Genomic DNA, 19,598 nt, shown 5'->3' on the forward strand with positions numbered 1-19,598 from the left:
CTCACACATATTATTCCCTCATTTAGTGGATATTTTCAGAAAAAAGTGAAATTTTCAAAAATTCTGAAAATTGGCTGAAAACGACTAAATATGAAGGACTCATCGGACGAATCGCTCTGGGAATGAAATTGGAATGCTCACTGACATTTCCCCTATCTGAAAGTCTGATAAACGCTGGAAAAATGACTAAGCCCAAAAAAAAATTTTTTTCAACTTTTTTCAATTTTACCCCCGTGGGATATATATTCTACCCACACACATTTGGAACTCTCCTGGGGTACCCTCACACATATTATTCCCTCATTCAGTGGATATTTTCGCAAAAAAGTGAAATTTTGAAAAATTCTACAAATTCGCTGAAAACAACTAAATATGAAGGACTCATCGGGCGAAACGCTCTGGTACTGAAATCGGAACGCTCACTGACATTACCCCTATCTGAAAGTCTGATAAACGCCAGAAAAATGACTAAGTCCAAAAAATAAATTTTTTAAACTTTTTTCAATTTTACCCCCGTGGGATATACATTCTACCCACACACATTTGGAACTCTCCTGGGGTACCCTCACACATATTATTCCCTCATTTAGTGGATATTTTCACAAAAAAGTGAAATTTTCAAAAATTCAGAAAATTGGCTGAAAACCACTAAATATGAATGACTCATCAAGAGAATCGCTCTGGAACTGAAATCGGAATGCTACACTGACATTTCCCCTATCTGAAAGGCTGATAAACGCCGGAAAAATGACTCAGTCCAAAAAAAAAATATTTTCAACTTTTTTCAATTTTACCCCCGTGGGATTTATATTCTACCCACACACATTTGGAACTCTCCTGGGGTACCCTCACACATATTATTCCCTCATTCAGTGGATATTTTCGCAAAAAAGTGAAATTTTCAAAAATTCTGAAAATTCGCTGAAAACAACTAAATATGAAGGACTCATCGCTCTGGAACTAAACCAGGGATTGAAGCTTGAAGAGGACAGTTTGCATATTCCAGGTGCCTTCTGGGAAAAGCGAAGAGTCTCCTTCAGCTAGAAGACCGTTGGGTACAGCCGTGACCAGCTGCTTGGAAAGCATCGCCAAACCAGGGATTGAAGCTTGAAGAGGACTATTTGCATATTCCAGGTGCCTTCTGGGAAAAGCGAAGAGTCTCCTTCAGCTAGAAGATCGTTGGGTACAGCCGGGACCAGCTGCTTGGAAAGCATCGCCAAACCAGGGATTGAAGCTTGAAGAGGAGAATTTGCATATTCCAGGTGCCTTCTGGGAAAAGCGAAGAGTCTCCTTCAGCTTGAAGATCGTTGGGTACAGCCGGGACCAGCTGCTTGGAAAGCATAGCCAAACCAGGGATTGAAGCTTGAAGAGGACAATTTGCATATTCCAGGTGCCTTCTGGGAAAAGCGGAGAGTCTCCTTCAGCTAGAAGTTCGTTGGGTACAGCCGGGACCAGCTGCTTGGAAAGCATCACCAAACCAGGGATTGAAGCTTGAAGAGGACAATTTGCATATTCCAGGTGCCTTCTGGGAAAAGCGAAGAGTCTCCTTCAGCTAGAAGATCGTTGGGTACAGCCGGGACCAGCTGCTTGGAAAGCATCGCCAAACCAGGGATTGAAGCTTGAAGAGGACAATTTGCATATTCCAGGTGCTTTCTGGGAAAAGCGAAAAGTCTCCTTCAGCTAGAAGATCGTTGGGTAGAGCCGGGACCAGCTGCTTGGAAAGCATCGCCAAACCAGTGATTGAAGCTTGAAGAGGACAGTTTGCATATTCCAGGTGCCTTCTGGGAAAAGCGAAGAGTCTACTTCAGCTAGAAGATCGTTGGGTACAGCCGGGACCAGCTGCTTGGAAAGCATCGTCAAACCAGGGATTGAAGCTTGAAGAGGACAATTTGCATATTCCTGGTGCCCTCTGGGAAAAGCGAAGAGTCTCCTTCAGCTTGAAGATCCTTGGGTACAGCCGGGACCAGCTGCTTGGAAAGCATCGCCAAACCAGGGATTGAAGCTTGAAGAGGACAATTTGCATATTCCTGGTGCCTTCTGGGAAAAGCGAAGAGTCTCCTTCAGCTAGAAGATCGTTGGGTACAGCCGGGACCAGCTGCTTGGAAAGCATCGCCAAACCAGGGATTGAAGCTTGAAGAGGACAATTTGCATATTCCTGGTGCCTTCTGGGAAAAGCGAAGAGTCTCCTTCAGCTAGAAGATCGTGGGGTACAGCCGGGACCAGCTGCTTGGAAAGCATCGCCAAACCAGGGATTGAAGCTTGAAGAGGACAATTTGCATATTCCAGGTGCCTTCTGGGAAAAGCGAAGAGTCTCCTTCAGCTAGAAGATCGTTGGGTACAGCCGGGACCAGCTGCTTGGAAAGCATCGCCAAACCAGGGATTGAAGCTTGAAGAGGACAATTTGCATATTCCAGGTGCCCTCTGGGAAAAGTGAAGAGACTCATTCAGCTAGAAGATCGTTGGGTACAGCCGGGACCAGCTGCTTGGAAAGCATCGCCAAACCGCGCTCCTGATGGCGTGCATATTTGTTTAATTTGTTTATCCTAGGGTATCACAAGAAAGAAGACAGACATCAAGTCAGCAGGGACAAGGAGCAGCATGGCAGATGTGACAACCTACATGGTGAGCTGCAACATGTGCTACATGTTCACAGATCGACCAGAAGCTGAAACCAACTTCACCTGCCAGAAGTGTAGACTACTGGCTCTTTTAGAAGAAAAGGTGCGACATTAAAACTCATCAAGGGAAATGAAGACTTCCTGAACAGAACAGAAGCGTCACTACTGGTCACGGAAAGTGAAGGAAGCGTCAGAGAACCTCCAGAGGCAGACAAGTGGAGGCAAGTGACCAAAAGAAGCAAGAAGACCATGGAGACACCACCAACCACACAACTGAGAAACAGATTCCAAGGACTTGTGGAGGACAAAGATGGCACATCTAAGGATGAGGAACTACCAGCAAGCAAAAAAGAAAAGAGCACCCAGAAACACCCAGAAGCGACAAGAAAAATGACAGCCAAGAAGGGAAGAAGAGTGGTGGTGATGGGAGACTCACTAATGAGAGGAACAGAAGCAGCTATCTGCAGACCGGACATAACCGCAAGAGAAGTATGCTGCCTCCCAGGGGCGAAGATCAAGGATGTTACCGATAGGATACCGAAGCTCATCAGTTCCAAGGATGTCCACCCATTTCTTCTGATACATGTTGGCACCAATGACACGGCAAAGAAGGACCTACCGACAATCTGCAAGGACTTTGAAGCATTGGGGAAGAAAGTAAAAGAACTGGATGCGCAGGTAGTTTTTTTTTCTATCCTTCCAGTAAACGGGCATGGCGTCAGGAGATGGAACAGGATCCTTGATGTGAACAACTGGCTGAGACGATGGTGCAGACAACAAGGATTTGGATTCCTGGACCACGGTGTGATTTACCTCTATGACGGACTCCTTGCCAGAGACGGACTACACCTCAACAAACCCGGGAAACACACATTCGCCAGGAGACTCGCAACACTCATCAGGAGGGCGTTAAACTAGAAGAAGAGGGGATGGGAAGAAAAACGCCGGACACAAACATGCAACCAGAGAACATACTAATGAAAGATATGAAGTGCGACAAAGAAGTTCCAAGACAAGATACTTGGATAGGAGGTAAGAAAATTTCTAATACAATCCACAGGGAGAAGATTGGAACAAAACAAAATTGTGTAAACTGCATGCTAGCAAATGCCAGGAGCCTGACAAACAAGATGGATGAACTGGAAGCAGAAATATCTACAGGTAACTATGACATAGTGGGAATAACCGAGACATGGTTAGATGAAAGCTATGACTGGGCAGTTAACTTACAGGGTTACAGTCTGTTTAGAAGGGATCGAATAAGTCGGAAAGGGGGTGGAGTCTGTTTATATGTAAAGACGTGTCTAAAGCCTACAATACGGGAGGATGTATGGGAGGGAAATGAGGAGGTCGAGTCCTTATGGGTGGAGATACATGGGGCAAAAAACAATAATAAAATTATCATAGGAGTCTGTTATAAACCACCAAATATAGCAGAAGCCACGGAAAGTCTATTAATGAGACAAATAGACGAAGTAGCAAAAAATAACGAGGTGATTATTATGGGGGACTTCAACTACCCCGATATAGACTGGGAAACCGAAAGCTATAGATCTCAGAAAGGAAACAGGTTTCTGTCAATTATCAAAGACAATTATTTGTCACAACTTGTGCAGGAACCAACTAGAGGGACGGCCCTTTTAGACTTAATATTAACTAACAGGCCAGACAGAATAACTGAGGTGCAGGTCGGGGGGCACCTGGGAAATAGTGACCACAACATTATACAATTCCACATGTGCTTCAGTAGGGTGCCCAGCAAGGGAGTCACAAAAATACTGAACTTCAGGAGGGCAAACTTTGATCAGCTAAGAGATGCCCTTCACCTTATAGACTGGGATAGTATCTTTAGTAATTGGAGCACGGATAGAAAATGGGAAATTTTCAAAACAGTCCTACATAGTCACTGTAGAAGGTACACACTTTATGGGAATAAAAGGGCTAGGAATAGGAGGAAGACAATGTGGCTAAATAAGGAAGTCAAGAGGGCAATGAAAAACAAAAAAAGGGCTTTCGGTAAATTGAAACAAGAAGGCAGCGAGGAAGCGCTAATATCTTATAGGGAAAAAACAAAATCTGTAAGAAACAAATAAGAATAGCAAAAGAGGAGACAGAGAGACTAATTGCCAAGGAAAGTAAAACGAATCCCAAACTGTTCTTTAACTATATAAACAGTAAAAGGATTAAAACTGATGGAGTTGGCCCATTGAAAAATAACCTGGGTAAAATCATAGAGGGCGATGAGGGTAAAGCAAACCTACTCAATAGCTTCTTATCCACTGTTTTCACCAAAGAAAACAATTAATCGGAGGAAATGCAGAGTGATAAAGTAAACCCTCCTTTAAATATCACCCACCTAACCCAGGAGGAAGTTCAGAAACACCTAAATAATATCAAAATAGACAAGTCACCAGGCCCAGATGACATACACCCCCGGGTACTAAAAGAATTAAGTAATGTGATAGACAGACCGCTGTATCTTATATTCAAGCACTCTTTATGGACAGGGACTGTCCCACTAGACTGGCGCCAAGCAAATGTGGTACCAATATTCAAAAAGGGGTCTAAAAGTGACCCTGGGAACTATAGACAAGTCAGCTTAACGTCTGTTGTGGGTAAATTGTTTGAAGGATTTCTTAGAGATGCTATTGTAGAATATCTTAATGATAATAACTGTCTAACTCCATATCAACATGGATTCATGAGGGATCGCTCCTGCCAAACAAACCTGATCGCCTTCTACGAGGAGGTGAGCTCACAGCTGGACCGGGGAGAGTCAGTGGATGTTGTATACCTTGACTTCTCCAAAGCGTTTGATACCGTGCCACACAAAAGGTTGGTATATAAAATGAGAATGCTTGGTCTGGGGGATAATGTGTGCAAGTGGGTAAATAGCTGGCTGAGTGATAGAAAGCAGAGGGTGGTTATCAATGGAGTAAGCTCAGGGTGTGTCAGGGTTGTCTGTCTTGGGTCCTATATTATTTAATATATTTATTAATGATCTAGTGGAAGGATTGCATGGTAAAATAGCAATATTTGCAGATGATACTAAACTTTGTAAAGTAGTTAATACAAATGAGGATAGGGCACAGCTACAGGAAGATTTAGATAAATTGGGGAGTTGGGCCAAAAAATGGCAAATGGGGTTCAATGCCGATAAATGTAAGGTCATGCACATGGGAAAGAAAAACAGCAGTCACCCATACATATTAAATGGGAAACCGTTGGGGAAATCTGACATGGAGAAGGACCTGGGCGTCTTGGTTAATAGCAAATTAAATTGGAGTGCCCAGTGTCAGGCAGCAGCTGCGAAGGCAAATAGAGTCATGGCATGCATCAGAAGAGGAATAGGGGCATATGATGAGAACATTGTTCTTCCTCTGTATAAAGCGCTGGTAAGGCCGCACTTAGAATATTGTGCACAGTTCTGGGCTCCGGTGCTCAGGAAAGACATATTGGAGCTAGAGAGGGTACAAAGGAGGGCGACTAAGGTAATAAAGGGAATGGAGGGACTAGAATACCCTGAGAGGTTGTCAAAATTAGGCCTATTTACGTTGGAAAAGAGAAGGCTTAGGGGAGACCTCATAAACATGTATAAATACATCAGGGGGCAGTACAGAGATCTCTCCCATGACCTGTTTATACCAAGGATGGTGACAAAGACGAGGGGGCACACTATGCGTCTGGAGGAAAGGAGGTTCCTACACCAGCATAGAAGGGGATTCATTATGGTCAGAGCCGTGGGACTCTGGAACTCTCTGGGAGAGGAAGTGGTGATGTCCAACTCACTTAATAAGTTCAAGAGAGGCCTGTACACCTTTCTTGAGAACAATAAAATTACATCTTATGCTTAGTGATAGTTAATTAATCCAGGGATTTAATCTGACTGCCAGATTAGTGTCGGGAAGTGAATTTTTCCTCAATGATGTAAATTGGCCTATACCGCATGTTTTTTTTTTTTTACTTCCCCTGGAACAACGCTGCTTAATAGCTGCAGTGCACAAGAAATAGGCTGAACTGGATGGACGCTTGTCTTTTTTCGGCCTTATAAACTATGAAAACTATGTAACTATGTAACTGAAATCGGAATGCTCACTGACATTTCCCATCTGAAATTCTGATAAAAGCCAGAAAAATGACTAAGTCCCCCCAAAAATTTTTTCAACTTTTTTCAATTTTACCCCCGTGGGATATATATTCTACCCACACACATTTGGAACTCTCCTGGGGTACCCTCACACATATTATTCCCTCATTTAGTGGACATTTTCACAAAAAAGTGAAATTTTCAAAAATTCAGAAAATTGGTTGAAAACATATGAAGGACTCAACGGGCGAATCACTCTGGAACTGAAATCGGAACGCTCACTTACATTTCCCCTATCTGAAAGTCTGATAAAGGCTGAAAAAATGACTAAGTCCAAAAAAAATTTTTTTTCAACTCTTTTCAATTTTACCCCCGTGGGATATATATTCTACCCACACATATTTGGAACTCTCCTGGGGTACCCGCACACATATTATTCCCTCATTTAGTGGATATTTTCACAAAAAAATGAAATTTTCAAAAATTCAGAAAATTGGCTGAAAACGACTAAATATGAAGGACTCATCGAGCGAATCGCTCTTGAACTGAATTTGGAACGCTCACTGACATTTCCCCTATCTGAAAGTCTGATAAACGCCAGAAAAATGACTAAGTCAAAAAAAATAATTTTTTCAACTTTTTTCAATTTTACCCCCGTGGATATATATTCTACCCACACACATTTGGGACTCTCCTGGTGTATCCTCACACATATTATTCCCTCATTTAGTGGATAATTTCACAAAAAAGTAAAATTTTCAAAAATTCTGAAAATTGGCTGAAAATGACTAAATATGAAGGACTCATCGGGCGAATCGCTCTGGAACTGAAATCGGAATGCTCACTGACATTTCCCCTATCTGAAAGTCTGATAAACGCCGGAAAAATGACTCAGTCCAAAAAAAAATTTTTTTCAACTTTTTTCAATTTTACCCCGTGGGATATATATTCTACCCACACACATTTGGAACTCTCCTGGGGTACCCTCACACATATTATTCCCTCATTTAGTGGATATTTTCACAAAAAAGTGAAATTTTCAAAAATTCAGAAAATTCGCTGAAAACAACTAAATATGAAGAACTCATCAGGCGAATCGCTCTGGAACTGAAATCGGAACGCTCACTGACATTTCCCCTATCTGAAAGTCTGATAAATGCCGGAAAAATGACTCAGTCCAAAAAAAAATTTTTTTCAACTTTTTTCAATTTTACCCCCGTGGGATATAGATTCTACCCACACACATTTGGAACTCTCCTGGGGTACCCTCACACATATTATTCCCTCATTTGTGGATATTTTCACAAAAAAGGGAAATTTTAAAAATTCAGAAAATTCGCTGAAAACAACTAAATATAAAGGACTCATCGGGCGAATCGCTCTGGAACTGAAATCGGAACGCTGACTGACATTTCCCCTATCTGAAAGTCTGATAAACGCCAGAAAAATGACTAAGTCAAAATAAATAATTTTTTCAACTTTTTTCAATTTTACCCCCGTGGGATATATATTCTACCCACACACATTTGGAACTCTCCTGGGGTACCCTCACACATATTATTCCCTCATTTAGTGGACATTTTCACAAAAAAGAGAAATTTTCAAAAATTCAGAAAATTGGCTGAAAACCACTAAATATGAAGGACTCATCGAGAGAATTGCTCTTGAACTGAAATCGGAATGCTCACTGACATTTCCCCTATCTGAAAGTCTGATTAATGCCTGAAAAATGACTAAGTCAAAAAAAAATTTTTTTCAACTTTTTTCAATTTTACCCCCTTGGGATATATATTCTACCAACACACATTTGGAACTCTCCTGGCATACCCTCACACATATTATTCCCTCATTTAGTGGACAGTTTCACAAAAAAGTGAAATTTTCAAAAATTCTGAAAATTGGCTGAAAACGACGAAATATGAATTACTCAATCGGGCGAATCGCTCTGGAACTGAAATCGGAACGCTGACTGACATTTCCCCTATCTGAAAGTCCGATAAACGCCAGAAAAATGACTAAGTCCAAAAAAATTTTTTTTCAACTCTTTTCAATTTTACCCCCATGGGACATATATTCTACCCACACACATTTGGAACTCTCCTGGCATACCCTCACACATATTAGTCCCTCATTTAGTGGACGGTTTCACAAAAAAAGTGAAATTTTCAAAAATTCAGAAAATTGGCTGAAAACCACTAAAAATGAAGGACTCATCGAACGAATCGCTCTTGAACTGAAATCGGAATGCTCACTGACATTTCCCCTATCTGAAAGTCTGATTAATGTCTGAAAAATGACTAAGTCCAAAAAAAAATTTTTTTCAACTCTTTTCAATTTTACCCCCATGTGATATATATTCTACCCACACACATTTGGAACTCTCCTGGGGTACCCTCACACATATTATTCCCTCATTTAGTGGATATTTTCACAAAAAAGTGAAATTTTCAAAAATTAAGAAAATTCGCTGAAAACAACTAAATATGAAGAACTCATCAGGTGAATCGCTCTGGAACTGAAATCGGAACGCTCACTGACATTTCCCCTATCTGAAAGTCTGATAAACGCCAGAAAAATGACTAAGTCAAAATAAATAATTTTTTCACCTTTATTCAATTTTACCCCCGTGGGATATATATTCTACCCACACACATTTGGAACTCTCCTGGGGTACCCTCACACATGTTATTCCCTCATTTAGTGGACATTTTCACAAAAAAGAGAAATTTTCAAAAATTCTGAAAATTGGCTGAAAATGACTAAATATGAAGGACTCATCGGGCGAATCGCTCTGGAACTGAAATCGGAACGCTCACTGACATTTCCCCTATCTGAAAGTCTGATAAACGCCGGAAAAATGACTCAGTCCAAAAAAAAATTTTTTTCAACTTTTTTCAATTTTACCCCCGTGGGATATAGATTCTACCCACACACATTTGGAACTCTCCTGGGGTACCCTCACACATATTATTCCCTCATTTAGTGGATATTTTCACAAAAAAGTGAAATTTTCAAAAGTTCAGAAAATTGGCTGAAAACCACTAAATATGAAGGACTCATCGAGCGAATCGCTCTTGAACTGAAATCGGAACGCTCACTGACATTTCCCCTATCTGAAAGTCTGATAAACGCCGGAAAATGACTCAGTCCAAAAAAATTTTTTTTTCAACTTTTTTCAATTTTACCCCGTGGGATATATATTCTACCCACACACATTTGGAACTCTCCTGGGGTACCCTCACACATATTACTCCCTCATTTGTGGATATTTTCACAAAAAAGTGAAATTTTAAAAATTCAGAAAATTCGCTGAAAACAAATAAATATAAAGGACTCATCGGGCGAATCGCTCTGGAACTGAAATCGGAACGCTGACTGACATTTCCCCTATCTGAAAGTCTGATAAACGCCAGAAAAAAGACTAGATCAAAATAAATAATTTTTTCAACTTTTTTCAATTTTACCCCCGTGGGATATATATTCTACACACACACATTTGGAACTCTCCTGGGGTACCCTCACACATATTATTCCCTCATTTAGTGGACATTTTCACAAAAAAGAGAAATTTTCAAAAATTCAGAAAATTGGCTGAAAACCACTAAATATGAAGGACTCATCGAGCGAATCGCTCTAGAACTGAAATCGGAATGCTCACTGACATTACCCCTATCTGAAAGTCTGATTAACGCCAGAAAAATGACTAAGTCCAAAAAAAAATTTTTTTCAACTTTTTTCAATTTTACCCCCGTGCGATATAGATTCTACCCACACACATTTGGAACTCTCCTGGGGTACCCTCACACATATTACTCCCTCATTTGTGGATATTTTCACAAAAAAGTGAAATTTTAAAAATTCAGAAAATTCGCTGAAAACAAATAAATATAAAGGACTCATCGGGCGAATCGCTCTGGAACTGAAATCGGAACGCTGACTGACATTTCCCCTATCTGAAAGTCTGATAAACGCCAGAAAAATGACTAGATCAAAATAAATAATTTTTTCAACTTTTTTCAATTTTACCCCCGTGGGATATATATTCTACCCACACACATTTGGAACTCTCCTGGGGTACCCTCAAACATATTATTCCCTCATTTAGTGGACATTTTCACAAAAAAGAGAAATTTTCAAAAATTCAGAAAATTGGCTGAAAACCACTAAATATGAAGGACTCATCAAGCGAATCGCTTTGGAACTGAAATCGGAACGCTCACTGACATTTCCCCTATCTGAAAGTCTGATAAACGCCAGAAAAATGACTAAGTCAAAATAAATAATTTTTTCACCTTTTTTCAATTTTACCCCCGTGGGATATATATTCTACCCACACACATTGGGAACTCTCCTGGGGTACCCTCACACATGTTATTCCCTCATTTAGTGGACATTTTCACAAAAAAGAGAAATTTTCCAAAATTCAGAAAATTGGCTGAAAATGACTAAATATGAAGGACTCATCGGGCGAATCGCTCTGGAACTGAAATCGGAACGCTCACTGACATTTCCCCTATCTGAAAGTCTGATAAACGCCGGAAAAATGACTCGGTCCAAAAAAAAATTTTTTTCAACTTTTTCCAATTTTACCACCGTGGGATATAGATTCTACCCACACACATTTGGAACTCTCCTGGGGTACCCTCACACATAGTATTCAATCATTTGTGGATATTTTCACAAAAAAGTTAAATTTTCAAAAATGCAGAAAATTCGCTGAAAACAACTAAATATGAAGGACTCATCGGGCGAATCGCTCTGGAACTGAAATCGGAACGCTCACTGACATTTCCCCTATCTGAAAGTCTGATAAACGCCAGAAAAATGACTAAGTCAAAATAAATAATTTTTTCAACTTTTTTCAATTTTACCCCCGTGGGATATATATTCTACCCACACACATTTGGAACTCTCCTGGGGTACCCTCACACATATTATTCCCTCATTTAGTGGACATTTTCACAAGAAAGAGAAATTTTCAAAAATTCAGAAAATTAGCTGAAAACGACTAAATATGAAGGACTCATCGGGCGAATCGCTCTGGAACTGAAATCGGAACGCTCACTGACATTTCCCCTATCTGAAAGTCTGATAAACGCCGGAAAAATGACTAAGTCAAAATAAATAATTTTTTCACCTTTTTTCAATTTTACCCCCGTGGGATATATATTCTACCCACACACATTTGGAACTCTCCTGGGGTACCCTCACACATATTATTCCCTCATTTAGTGGACATTTTCACAAGAAAGAGAAATTTTCAAAAATTCAGAAAATTGGCTGAAAACCACTAAATATGAAGGACTCATCGAGTGAATCGCTCTGGAACTGAAATCGGAACGCTCACTGACATTTCCCCTATCTGAAAGTCTGATAAACGCCGGAAAATGACTCAGTCCAAAAAAAAATTTTTTTCAACTTTTTTCAATTTTACCCCCCTGGGATATAGATTCTACCTACACACATTTGGAACTCTCCTGGGGTACCCTCACACATATTATTCCCTCATTTGTGTATATTTTCACAAAAAAGTGAAATTTTCAAAAATTCAGAAAATTCGCTGAAAACAACTAAATATGAAGGACTCATCGGGCGAATCGCTCTTGAACTGAAATCGGAATGCTCACTGACATTTCCCCTATCTGAAAGTCTGATAAACGCCGGAAAATGACTCAGTCCAAAAAAAATTTTTTTTCAACTTTTTTCAATTTTACCCCCATGGGATATAGATTCTACCCACACACATTTGGAACTCTCCTGGGGTACCCTCACACATATTATTCCCTCATTTAGTGGATATTTTCACAAAAAAGTGAAATTTTCAAAAATTCAGAAAATTCGCTGAAAACAACTAAATATGAAGGACTCATTGGGCGAATCGCTCTGGAACTGAAATCGGAACGCTCACTGACATTTCCCCTATCTGAAAGTCTGATAAACGCCAGAAAAATGACTAAGTCAAAATAAATAATTTTTTCAACTTTTTTCAATTTTACCCCCGTGGGATATATATTCTACCCACACACATTTGGAACTCTCCTGGGGTACCCTCACACATATTATTCCCTCATTTAGTGGACATTTTCACAAGAAAGAGAAATTTTCAAAAATTCAGAAAATTAGCTGAAAACGACTAAATATGAAGGACTCATCGGGCGAATCGCTCTGGAACTGAAATCGGAACGCTCACTGACATTTCCCCTATCTGAAAGTCTGATAAACGCCGGAAAAATGACTAAGTCAAAATAAATAATTTTTTCACCTTTTTTCAATTTTACCCCCGTGGGATATATATTCTACCCACACACATTTGGAACTCTCCTGGGGTACCCTCACACATATTATTCCCTCATTTAGTGGACATTTTCACAAGAAAGAGAAATTTTCAAAAATTCAGAAAATTGGCTGAAAACCACTAAATATGAAGGACTCATCGAGTGAATCGCTCTGGAACTGAAATCGGAACGCTCACTGACATTTCCCCTATCTGAAAGTCTGATAAACGCCGGAAAATGACTCAGTCCAAAAAAAAATTTTTTTCAACTTTTTTCAATTTTACCCCCCTGGGATATAGATTCTACCTACACACATTTGGAACTCTCCTGGGGTACCCTCACACATATTATTCCCTCATTTGTGTATATTTTCACAAAAAAGTGAAATTTTCAAAAATTCAGAAAATTCGCTGAAAACAACTAAATATGAAGGACTCATCGGGCGAATCGCTCTTGAACTGAAATCGGAATGCTCACTGACATTTCCCCTATCTGAAAGTCTGATAAACGCCGGAAAATGACTCAGTCCAAAAAAAATTTTTTTTCAACTTTTTTCAATTTTACCCCCATGGGATATAGATTCTACCCACACACATTTGGAACTCTCCTGGGGTACCCTCACACATATTATTCCCTCATTTAGTGGATATTTTCACAAAAAAGTGAAATTTTCAAAAATTCAGAAAATTCGCTGAAAACAACTAAATATGAAGGACTCATTGGGCGAATCGCTCTGGAACTGAAATCGGAACGCTCACTGACATTTCCCCTATCTGAAAGTCTGATAAACGCCAGAAAAATGACTAAGTCAAAATAAATAATTTTTTCAACTTTTTTCAATTTTACCTCCATGGGATATATATTCTACCCACACACATTTGGAACTCTCCTGGGGTACCTCACACATATTATTCCCTCATTTAGTGGATATTTTCACAAAAAAAGTGAAATTTTCAAAAATTCAGAAAATTGGCTGAAAACCACTAAATATGAAGGACTCATCGAGTGAATCGCTCTTGAACTGAAAGCGGAACGCTAACTGACATTTCCCCTATCTGAAAGTCTGATAAACGCCGGAAAATGACTCAGTCCAAAAAAAAATTTTTTTCAACTTTTTTCAATTTTACCCCCGTGGGATATAGATTCTACCTACACACATTTGGAACTCTCCTGGGGTACCCTCACACATATTATTCCCTCATTTGTGTATATTTTCACAAAAAAGTGAAATTTTCAAAAATTCAGAAAATTCGCTGAAAACAACTAAATATGAAGGACTCATTGAGCGAAACGCTCTTGAACTGAAATCGGAACGCTCACTGACATTTCCCCTATCTGAAAGTCTGATTAACGCTAGAAAAATGACTAAGTCCAAAAAAAAAATTTTTTTAAACCTTTTTCAATTTTACCCCCGTGGGATATAGATTCTGCACACACAATTTGGAACTCTCTTGGAGTACCCTCACACATATTATTCCCTCATTTGTGGATATTTTCACAAAAAAGTGAAATTTTCAAAAATTCTGAAAATTCGCTGAAAACATCTAAATATGAAGGACTCATCGAGCGAATCGCTCTTGAACTGAAATCGGAACGCTCACTGACATTTCCCCTATCTGAAAGTCTGATAAACGCCGGAAAATGACTCAGTCCAAAAAAAAATTTTTTTCAACTTTTTTCAATTTTACCCCCGTGCGATATAGATTCTACCCACACACATTTGGAACTCTCCTGGGGTACCCTCACACATATTACTCCCTCATTTGTGGATATTTTCACAAAAAAGTGAAATTTTAAAAATTCAGAAAATTCGCTGAAAACAAATAAATATAAAGGACTCATCGGGCGAATCGCTCTGGAACTGAAATCGGAACGCTGACTGACATTTCCCCTATCTGAAAGTCTGATAAACGCCAGAAAAATGACTAGATCAAAATAAATAATTTTTTCAACTTTTTTCAATTTTACCCCCGTGGGATATATATTCTACCCACACACATTTGGAACTCTCCTGGGGTACCCTCACACATATTATTCCCTCATTTAGTGGACATTTTCACAAAAAAGAGAAATTTTCAAAAATTCAGAAAATTGGCTGAAAACCACTAAATATGAAGGACTCATCAAGCGAATCGCTTTGGAACTGAAATCGGAACGCTCACTGACATTTCCCCTATCTGAAAGTCTGATAAACGCCAGAAAAATGACTAAGTCAAAATAAATAATTTTTTCACCTTTTTTCAATTTTACCCCCGTGGGATATATATTCTACCCACACACATTTGGAACTCTCCTGGGGTACCCTCACACATGTTATTCCCTCATTTAGTGGACATTTTCACAAAAAAGAGAAATTTTCCAAAATTCAGAAAATTGGCTGAAAATGACTAAATATGAAGGACTCATCGGGCGAATCGCTCTGGAACTGAAATCGGAACGCTCACTGACATTTCCCCTATCTGAAAGTCTGATAAACGCCGGAAAAATGACTCGGTCCAAAAAAAAATTTTTTTCAACTTTTTCCAATTTTACCACCGTGGGATATAGATTCTACCCACACACATTTGGAACTCTCCTGGGGTACCCTCACACATAGTATTCAATCATTTGTGGATATTTTCACAAAAAAGTTAAATTTTCAAAAATGCAGAAAATTCGCTGAAAACAACTAAATATGAAGGACTCATCGGGCGAATCGCTCTGGAACTGAAATCGGAACGCTCACTGACATTTCCCCTATCTGAAAGTCTGATAAACGCCAGAAAAATGACTAAGTCAAAATAAATAATTTTTTCAACTTTTTTCAATTTTACCCCCGTGGGATATATATTCTACCCACACACATTTGGAACTCTCCTGGGGTACCCTCACACATATTATTCCCTCATTTAGTGGACATTTTCACAAGAAAGAGAAATTTTCAAAAATTCAGAAAATTAGCTGAAAACGACTAAATATGAAGGACTCATCGGGCGAATCGCTCTGGAACTGAAATCGGAACGCTCACTGACATTTCCCCTATCTGAAAGTCTGATAAACGCCGGAAAAATGACTAAGTCAAAATAAATAATTTTTTCACCTTTTTTCAATTTTACCCCCGTGGGATATATATTCTACCCACACACATTTGGAACTCTCCTGGGGTACCCTCACACATATTATTCCCTCATTTAGTGGACATTTTCACAAGAAAGAGAAATTTTCAAAAATTCAGAAAATTGGCTGAAAACCACTAAATATGAAGGACTCATCGAGTGAATCGCTCTGGAACTGAAATCGGAACGCTCACTGACATTTCCCCTATCTGAAAGTCTGATAAACGCCGGAAAATGACTCAGTCCAAAAAAAAATTTTTTTCAACTTTTTTCAATTTTACCCCCCTGGGATATAGATTCTACCTACACACATTTGGAACTCTCCTGGGGTACCCTCACACATATTATTCCCTCATTTGTGTATATTTTCACAAAAAAGTGAAATTTTCAAAAATTCAGAAAATTCGCTGAAAACAACTAAATATGAAGGACTCATCGGGCGAATCGCTCTTGAACTGAAATCGGAATGCTCACTGACATTTCCCCTATCTGAAAGTCTGATAAACGCCGGAAAATGACTCAGTCCAAAAAAAATTTTTTTTCAACTTTTTTCAATTTTACCCCCATGGGATATAGATTCTACCCACACACATTTGGAACTCTCCTGGGGTACCCTCACACATATTATTCCCTCATTTAGTGGATATTTTCACAAAAAAGTGAAATTTTCAAAAATTCAGAAAATTCGCTGAAAACAACTAAATATGAAGGACTCATCGGGCGAATCGCTCTGGAACTGAAATCGGAACGCTCACTGACATTTCCCCTATCTGAAAGTCTGATAAACGCCAGAAAAATGACTAAGTCAAAATAAATAATTTTTTCAACTTTTTTCAATTTTACCTCCATGGGATATATATTCTACCCACACACATTTGGAACTCTCCTGGGGTACCTCACACATATTATTCCCTCATTTAGTGGATATTTTCACAAAAAAAGTGAAATTTTCAAAAATTCAGAAAATTGGCTGAAAACCACTAAATATGAAGGACTCATCGAGTGAATCGCTCTTGAACTGAAAGCGGAACGCTAACTGACATTTCCCCTATCTGAAAGTCTGATAAACGCCGGAAAATGACTCAGTCCAAAAAAAAATTTTTTTCAACTTTTTTCAATTTTACCCCCGTGGGATATAGATTCTACCTACACACATTTGGAACTCTCCTGGGGTACCCTCACACATATTATTCCCTCATTTGTGTATATTTTCACAAAAAAGTGAAATTTTCAAAAATTCAGAAAATTCGCTGAAAACAACTAAATATGAAGGACTCATTGAGCGAAACGCTCTTGAACTGAAATCGGAACGCTCACTGACATTTCCCCTATCTGAAAGTCTGATTAACGCTAGAAAAATGACTAAGTCCAAAAAAAAAATTTTTTTAAACCTTTTTCAATTTTACCCCCGTGGGATATAGATTCTGCACACACAATTTGGAACTCTCTTGGAGTACCCTCACACATATTATTCCCTCATTTGTGGATATTTTCACAAAAAAGTGAAATTTTCAAAAATTCTGAAAATTCGCTGAAAACATCTAAATATGAAGGACTCATCGAGCGAATCGCTCTTGAACTGAAATCGGAACGCTCACTGACATTTCCCCTATCTGAAAGTCTGATAAACGCCGGAAAATGACTCAGTCCAAAAAAATTTTTTTTTCAACTTTCTTCAATTTTACCCCCATGGGATATAGATTCTACCCACACACATTTGGAACTCTCCTGGGGTACCCTCACACATATTATTCCCTCATTTAGTGGATATTTTCACAAAAAAGTGAAATTTTCAAAAATTCAGAAAATTGGCTGAAAAACAACAAAATATGAAAGACTCATCGAGCGAATTGCTCTTGAACTGAAATTGGAATGCTCACTGACATTTCCCTTATCTGAAAGTCTGATTAACGCCAGAAAAATGACTAAGTCCAAAAAAAAATTTTTTTGCAACTTTTTTCAATTTTACCCCCGTGGGATATAGATTCTACCCACACACATTTGGAACTCTCCTGTGGTACCCTCACACATATTATTCCCTCATTTGTGGATATTTTCACAAAAAAGTGAAATTTTCAAAAATGCAGAAAATTCGCTGAAAACAACGAAATATGAAGGACTCATCAAGCGAATCGCTTTGGAACTGAAATCGGAACGCTCACTGACATTTCCCCTATCTGAAAGTCTGATAAACGCCGGAAAAATGACTCAGTCCAAAAAAAAATTTTTTTCAACTTTTTCCAATTTTACCCCCGTGGGATATAGATTCTACCCACACACATTTGGAACTCTCCTGGGGTACCCTCACACATATTATTCCCTCATTTGTGTATATTTTCACAAAAAAGTGAAATTTTCAAAAATTCTGAAAATTCGCTGAAAACAACTAAATATGAAGGACTCATCGGGCGAATCGCTCTGGAATTGAAATCGGAACGCTAACTGACATTTCCCCTATCTGAAAGTCTGATAAACGCCAGAAAAATGGCTCAGTCTAAAAAAAAATTTTTTTAAACTTTTTTCAATTTTACCCCCGTGGGATATAGATTCTACCCACACACATTTGGAACTCTCCTGGGGTACCCTCACACATATTATTCCCTCATTTAGTGGATATTTTCACAAAAAAGTGAAATTTTCAAAAATTCAGAAAATTGGCTGAAAACCACTAAATATGAAGGACTCATCGAGCGAATCGCTCTTGAACTGAAATCGGAATGCTCACTGACATTTCCCCTATCTGAAAGTCTGATAAACGCCGGAAAATGACTCAGTCCAAAAAAATTTTTTTTTCAACTTTTTTCAATTTTACCCCCATGGGATATAGATTCTACCCACACACATTTGGAACTCTCCTGGGGTACCCTCACACATATTATTCCCTCATTTAGTGGATATTTTCACAAAAAAGTGAAATTTTCAAAAATTCAGAAAATTGGCTGAAAACCACTAAATATGAAGGACTCATCGAGTGAATCGCTCTTGAACTGAAATCGGAACGCTAACTGACATTTCCCCTATCTGAAAGTCTGATAAACGCCGGAAAATGACTCAGTCTAAAAAAAAATTTTTTTCAACTTTTTTCAATTTTACCCCCGTGGGATATAGATTCTACCTACACACATTTGGAACTCTCCTGGGGTACCCTCACACATATTATTCCCTCATTTGTGTATATTTTCACAAAAAAGTGAAATTTTCAAAAATTCAGAAAATTCGCTGAAAACAACTAAATATGAAGGACTCATCGGGCGAATCGCTCTGGAACTGAAATCGGAACGCTCACTGACATTTCCCCTATCTGAAAGTCTGATTAACGCTAGAAAAATGACTAAGTCCAAAAAAAAATTTTTTTAAACCTTTTTCAATTTTACCCCCGTGGGATATAGATTCTGCACACACACATTTGGAACTCTCCTGGAGTACCCTCACACATATTATTCCCTCATTTGTGGATATTTTCACAAAAAAGTGAAATTTTCAAAAATTCTGAAAATTGGCTGAAAACCACTAAATATGAAGG

The sequence above is a fragment of the Phyllobates terribilis genome, unplaced genomic scaffold (assembly GCF_046119375.1).
Source record: "Phyllobates terribilis strain yellow unplaced genomic scaffold, ASM4611937v1 Scaffold_41__1_contigs__length_11206878, whole genome shotgun sequence".
Lineage (NCBI taxonomy): Eukaryota > Metazoa > Chordata > Amphibia > Anura > Dendrobatidae > Phyllobates > Phyllobates terribilis.